This window comes from Protomyctophum bolini (genome assembly GCF_963924005.1).
Source record: "Protomyctophum bolini genome assembly, chromosome: 16".
Classification (NCBI taxonomy): Eukaryota; Metazoa; Chordata; class Actinopteri; order Myctophiformes; family Myctophidae; genus Protomyctophum; species Protomyctophum bolini.
In genome coordinates this window covers 4,903,287-4,910,813 of record NC_137877.1, presented here as the reverse complement: position 1 = coordinate 4,910,813, position 7,527 = coordinate 4,903,287, and the positions used below count along the sequence as shown (strand labels likewise).

Below are 7,527 nucleotides of genomic sequence, written 5' to 3'. Positions count from 1 at the left end.
CACCCACACCTTACTTTTCAGGATTCAAATTGGCGAGCGCTAAACCCTTATAGATCTGTTACCGTTTGATCAAGTAGGGGGAAAAAAATGTTAAAACACAAAAAGTTAAGAATATGGAGAGATCTATACAGCAATAAGTTATAACTAAAATGCCACAGGCGCTCCGAGCTTGAAATGTTAGAACAGCATATTGGTGTAAATTAAAACCCCACCAGGGTTCAGTTTAAACCTGTTTTGATCCGTTACACTTTAACGGATCAAAACACGTTAACCCATTCTGGGCGGGAACCCCTTTTGGTGTTTTAAGCATCATGTTATCCTTTAGCTATTGAAAAAATAGCAGATCTACAAGCTCATAGCGCGCCACCGAGTGGCGCGCTACGAGCTTGTAGGTCTGCTATTTTTGAAAGATCGTGAAAATGTGCCTCAAATCTTTGAATATATATTATTATTATTACAGAGTGAACATTTTAACTCAAATATTTGCTTCTGACGGGTCCCTGGAACAACATATTTGTCAGTGGCCAATTACATATAATTTTTTAGGATCCTTTACATGAAATATTGAGCACCTCTGACATAGAAACATGGGGTATTTCGGAAAACTGTCAGAATTTAGAAGACATTTTTTTAATTTCGACGTCAGGCCTATACATGGGTTAACCTGTCTCGATCCGGATCAAACCGGGTTAATCCATTCTGGGCGGGAACCCCTTTCGGTGTTTTAAGCATCATGTTATGCTTTAGCTATTGAAAAAATAGCAGATCTACAAGCTCATAGCGCGGCACTCGAGCTTGTAGATCTACTATTTTTTAAAGATCGTGAAAATGTGGCGCAAATTTGGAATATACCGTATATTCTTTCAGAGCGAAGTTTTTAACTCAAATCTTTGCTTCTGGGGCCGGGGGGGGAGGGCGGGGTCCCTGGAACAACATATTTTTTGGGGGGGGGTTGGTGGCCAATTGCGTAATATAATTTGCGGGTTGCTTGACAAGACATAAAATTTTGACCACCACTGATTGAGAAACGTGAGGTTTTTCTGAAAATGTTCATGATTTAGAAGACTTTTTATTTTATTTCCGACGTCAGGCCTTCTGCTTCTTTTCGTGTATCATCAGATGGCCAACTCAGTGTCATGCAGCCATGCCCTCGTCTCTGGTCCTATAAGTCAAAAAAGGCCAGCTTCTGAGGTTGGGCTGTATATGGGGGGCAGCCTGTGATAATGTGCTCGGCAGTCTGTTCAGGCTGTTCAGGCTCGCCACACTTTCATGCCGTGCTGTCCGACAGGCCCCACTTCAGAGACGTCAGGCCTAAATGGCTTTTAAACTGAACCCTGGTTGGTGTTACCTGTGTGTAACTCATGGTCCAGTAGAACGTGGGACCGCCGTGTTCTGTGCTGTGAAGAACACAGAGCACTTAGTTCAGTTCACAGCAGCGGAAAACCAAGGAGGAGAAGAAAGAAAGGTCCCCATTGTTGTGTGTTCTGTCTGTCACTTTGCTCAAACGACAACTGAGGCATTGTGTGTGTGTGTGTATGTGTGTGTGTGTGTTGCATGTTCATTGTACTTGAAACTGGCCTTCTGTCTCTCCAAATGCATACATTTCTTTCTGTGAGACTATTCTGATTTGGAACTGAACATGCTAGAAGTGTCATTGAGTAAATATGGCAGAGTGTTGCGATGTATGACTGTACTAATGGCAAGAGAGATCAATCAAAAATAGTTTGAGAATTGTGTTTTTAAGCTCTGTTGTTGTTGTTGTTGTTTTTAAAACGAATGCTAATGATCACATTTATGTTGTACTAGAAAGGTGCTCTTATGAATATCAATATTCCCCAAGTGTGTAGTTAATGATGGAGGCGTTTGTCTATAGGCTTACCTGCTGTTAATTCTTCTTATTCTTTTGTGATGGTTTGTGGTTTTATGGACGACCCTGTAATTGCAAACAATTGTATATAAAACGGCGTGCCCTCTCTGATATATTTGAGCGTGTACAGTAACCTGCCTTCAGAACGGTATAACGGGTACGGTCGCCCCAATTCCATCTCGTTTTACTGAGAATAAGGTTAGAAATAAGTTTAGGGTTAGGCATAGTTTTACTGAGGTTAAGTTTAGGAAATAGGGTTAGGTTTAGACATAGTTTTACTGAGGTTAAGGTTAGGAATAGTGTTAGGCATAGTTTTACTGGGGTTAAGTTTAGGAATAGGGTTGGGTTTAGGCATCGTTTTACTGAGGTTAAGGTTAGGAATAGTGTTATGCATATAGTTTTACTGGGGTTAAGTTTAGGAATAGGGTTAGGTTTAGGCATCGTTTTACTGAGGTTAAGGTTAGGAATAGTGTTAGGCATAGTTTTACTGGGGTTAAGTTTAGGAATAGGGTTAGGTTTAGGAATAAGGTTAGGTTTAACCGTTTAAGCATCGTTTACTTAAGGCTCATACATAGTCTGGATTTTCGGTGGTGGGGTGACCACCGAACTACAACATGACGTCACTGAGCCGCGGTGAAGAGCAAACCACCGCCACCGCTCCAGCCCTTCTCTCAGTTTTTACTCGCCACCGCTCAACGTTATTTCAGCTCCGGTGGTCAGCTCACCACCGGAAATCCAGACTATGAATAGGCCTTTAGATTACTTTAGGAATACCAGGCCGCGCTGTTCCCACCGGCTGTACGCCCGGAGCGAGTTGGTAAAGGGGTGAAGTTGGTAAGTTGGTAAAGGGGTGAGTTGTTTTGTATTCTTTGGAGCAACATGCCTTAGTTGTCAAGATGCCTTGTCAAAATCCATTCATTTGTATTCTGCACTGTAAATGTTTTTTGTTTGTTTTTAGTTGGGGTTTCCCCCCCCCCCCCCCCTTATTTACATAAAAGTGTATTGTCCCAAACGAATGTGCTGAACAAAAATATATTTTGAAATAACATTTCACCTTCAGTTGTTTGAGGCCAAACATTTTCAGTTAATATCTTCCTTCACTAAATCTGATCATCTTAGTAAAATTACTGACTGACGAGAAATCTGAAGCAATATCTGTATGTGTATTTTGTGGTTATTACAATATCCTCCACTAGATGGTAGTCTAAAGTAATAGTAAAACTAAACGGAATATTACATGCCCAGGAGAGCCTCAATTTGCCAGTGTTGCCACGTCCACTTTACTTTATTATAACCGACTTAGCGGCGCGCTTGTTTTCCCTGTAAAGTTGCTTGTACATTTTGGTAGTTGCAGCTAGCTCTTTTAGGGGCTTGTTACTAAAGTGCAGTTGCTTATTTGGGCTTCCTTGCATGGCTACATGCTGTTTAAAAGGCTGTCAAGGACCCAAATTGTACAGTACTTGTCCATGGATGGACCAACATCTGTGATCATTGGGCCTAAGTAGCTTTTTGGGGGTCTTGTTTTCCTACCCGCAATACCAATATTTATAGCAGATGTGACTTATATATTCCAATGAATACATTTGTAAGTCACAAGCAACGTTACAGAAAAACGAGTTCAAATTCGCTTATAATAAGCAGACATGGCAACACTGGGTGTAGGAGAACCTAACGTGTTTTATTTTGAAGGTGTCACCGGAACCGTAGTCGTGTTATTATTGGTGTTTTGACGCTCTTTTGATCGGTTGTGTTGCCAATTGTCCGCTTATTATAAGCAATTTGGGGTTTGTAGTGTTTGTGTGGGGATTGTTTAAAAAGAGATTATTATTTTATTTATTTATTTTTGTACTTTTAAGTATATTTTGATACCGATACTTTGCACTTTTACTGATTTTGAATTCCGGCTTAGTTCCGTTGTAACAGAGTATTTCTAATTTTCTACATCGCTGTCGCAGGATGCTTTACTTCCCGCAAAATATGGCAACACTGCTCTGTTGGTTGTTTAGGTACAGTAAACTATCCTATCCTCATGCAAGATGTGTGTTAATTGTTGTGCAAGCTAACGATTAGCTCACAGATCCATCCTCCTGCCCAACAACGGCCAGCCGCAGCGTAACAATGTTATGATCATCCAGGCCAGCTATGCTTCTGTAACTGCATGAGGGAAGGGAAGCCAGTGTCTGGGACATTGACATCGTTTGAGTGTCAGACAAAACCACGGAAGGAGCTTGACTGAGAGGTAAGCGCATGCCATTGATTGAAATGATGTATTAACAGTTTGCAGAATTACAGTACATTTCAAGCACAAACTCAAGACTGTTAACTGTGAGTGGACGACCCAATAAAGCATTACACTTGTTTACAAGAGGGTCCACTCCACCTTCTTCAAATCATCAAATTACATCAAATTATTATTATTATTATAGCTTAGTTTCAGTCGCTGTCTTACTTAATTTGTGTCATAAGGTAATGCTGTAAATTCGATCATTATTATTGCTATAAGGTTCTTAAAAAGTTATAAACGCATGATCGATTGGGAAAGTACAGTTCAATACAATTAAGGTTCTGCTGAGAGGATCTAAAATCCAACAAAGTACTGGCTTAATTGTTTCCATTGGGGTCCTTAATTGTCCTCCTTTATTCAATTCATCCAAAGTCTCTTTAATGCTTAGTCACAATGACATTTTGCTATAATTATTACATTACAAATGCAACATTGATTTAGCTGCCTGTATTTATTTAACCTTTACTGTAATATTTGTAGAAATTGACAGACGGGCACACTACTCTTAAACTTTTTCTTTTTTTCAATTATAATTACTGTTTCGGAGAATCATAATCTTTCAGTGAATCTTGAGTACCTAGAAGCAATAAAGCATCACCAGTTTTATTATCACATCACACTGCTGGTAAGCCTATAACATTCTTTGTTTTATACAAGCTCAACATTTGCAGAGCAAAGCAAAGTTCTTTGTTTACCCAGGGAAGTGGACTAAGCCAAGGACTTGTTTACAGCCACACCCTGCTCATAGAACATTTCATGGTAGAGGTTCAATGCCTTGCTCAAGGGCACTTCAGCGGTGGTAATTTTAACGTGCCGGTCCGGGGATGCGAGCTGGCGACCTTCCGGTATCAAGACCGCTCCGCAAACCTTTCGGCCACCGCTGCCCCAAGTTAGAATATAGGGAAGGAGAATAAACAAGGAACACATGCAGTCAAATAACCAGAAGGGACAGCTATTAAAATTAAATGTTTATTTATATACCCATTAAGACCTGAGGCCAATTCCACAAATGTCTTCTAAAGCCTAACAGTTTTCTGAAAGACCTTCTATATCGGTGGAGCGCAAACCTCTGATCATGTCTCGGACCCCTCTAATTTGGCCACAAACCCCTAACCCCCATCTCAAAATATTTTGTTCCAGGGACCCTAGAAGCAATAATTTCTTTGCTTTAAAATATATATTCAAAGATCTACAAGCTTGTACATCTGCCATTTCTTTTTTTTAAATTATAAAATAATGGTGAAAGTGGTTAAAAACTAAAATGACAGGTGCTTTCTACACGACCATCATGGTCAAAGGTGTGTTTTATTGCTTTAGTGTAGACCGTGACACAGCAGTCTGCATCGACTCCAGACTCTTTGACTCGTATCATATAAAACTGATGAATCATGATGAACCAGTGCTCACCGATCACGAAAGGTACCTTAAGCAAAGCAAAGCAAAGTTCTTTGTTTACCCAGGGAAGTGGACTAAGCCAAGGACTTGTTTACAGCCACACCCTGCTCATAGAACATTTCATGTTAGGGGTTCAATGCCTTGCTCAAGGGCACTTCAGCGGTGGTAATTTTAACGTGCCGGTCCGGGGATGCGAACTAGCGACCTTACGGTATCAAGACCGGCCACGGCCACCGCTGCCCTTAGGCTTAGTTACGTCATCACGAATGGTGGTCCCTTATTGGCCGGTGGACAACACCGACTTATACATACATACCCAGCCGATCGCAGTACTTGCGCACACTGCTTGCCCAAGTAATGAGGAATAGGCTATAAGCCTTTGAGCAACACTGTTGGATGTTGACAAAGTAACAGTTACTACCAATCTTTATTTTTTTATTTCTTTATTTTTTGTTCAGAGATCCGTCACTATCCTCTGAATCACCTAAGGAACATAAGTTAAACTTAAAACATTAACACACAACTGTGGTGCAACTGTGCTGCAATTGAAACAGGAGTTGTGCAAAAAAAATAAGTTTACAAAGCACACCGGGGTTGGTCAGATGTGAAAATAGATGTTTTTCAGGGGTTGAGTTGAGTTCAACCACTTGAACTCTCACTAACTAAATGTAAACTTTATACCTTTGGCTGTTTACTGTCTGCTCTTTTTCCCCTTTACACAAACAAAACCTCGTAGCCAAAAGTAGCAGATCTAAAAGCTCACAGTGTGCCAACTGTGCCATGCTGCAATGCGTTGTTGTGACCTTGTAGATCTGCTGTTTTGGTGGATTTTTGCCCCAGAATAGAGGATGCTGGTGATCAATGTAAAAATCACACCCGTGTGAAGGGAAAATGTACGTGTGCCTCATTACGTCATATTGTCTCTTTATTGTTAATGGCGTTTAATGTTTGTTTTACATCACCTAATCAACATGAGTTGGACTTTAATATATTAGCGCCCCTCACTTCACACGGGTGTGATTTTTATTTTTTTGGGGCATTGAATATTGAAATTTGGAACAAATTACATTGTACAATTACATTGTACATACATGAAAATGTTTCGACACCATTATCAGACGATTATGTGAAAAATAATGGTGATTATCTAAAAATAATTAGATTATAGGGCAGGCGATCATGTAATAATTGTGGCAGGCCTATAGGTGATATTCATTCAAGTTACTATGGGTGCATGATCCAGTATGTACCGTGGACTATATTTCGCAATTTCACCTCAAGCCATTGAACCCATTTAACCTGAATGTATGTGGGTCAAGGCAGGGAGTGTTATGGTGGTCTTTGACCAATCTGTGTAAGCAAAAGGCTACTGATACACTTGTCAGTGCTTTATCAGAACACTGTAGCCTATGCCCTGTGATATATGAGACGCATTGTGTTGTTGTATTACCTTGTATTCTTTTCCATATCTGTTGACTAATATCTCCTAGTGCTCATGCGATGTGCTCAGCAGGCTACCATATATTCTATATGTGTTTAATTGATTGATTGAATTTTTTTTGAATATTCTTTTAGGCAACATAAATGCAAACAGCACAGTGTACAGTCGAAAGACCTTGCGGCCTTGTTTCCATTCGGGTCCCGTCCACTCACACATGACATGAATAATAAGTTAACACAGTAACAATAATTGATATAATAACAATAATAATTTAAAGCAACATACATTTCCTCTTAACATAAAATATACAGTATTCACAGGTTGGGGCCCGAAGGTTAATCGGAAGGGGATTATTTGCACAAAGAGGCTGGGGCCATCACCTCCTCTCCCTTTGACCTTTGACCTGCTGACAGGTGAATTTTTAGGCCTGTCTTGAAGGAAGCCAGTGATTTGTTTGTTTTGAGCGATGGGGGGGGGAGGGCATTCCGGGCATAATCAACTTCAGACCTTTGTCGTGTCGTATGACACTGCTTTGGTGTC

General features: G+C 40.4%; 1 protein-coding gene across 2 annotated transcripts in view; it reads left to right on the top strand.

Moving 5' to 3' along the window:
• Positions 1–3,894: 3,894 nt before the first annotated feature.
• Positions 3,895–7,527, top strand: part of LOC308330294 (uncharacterized protein) — a 15,372-nt gene continuing 11,739 nt past the window's right edge. For both annotated transcript variants that reach the window (XM_080785129.1, XM_080785130.1), the window contains exon 1: positions 3,895–4,106. The gene's annotated coding sequence lies outside the window, so the exon portion shown is untranslated. The remainder of the gene's footprint in view (positions 4,107–7,527) is intronic.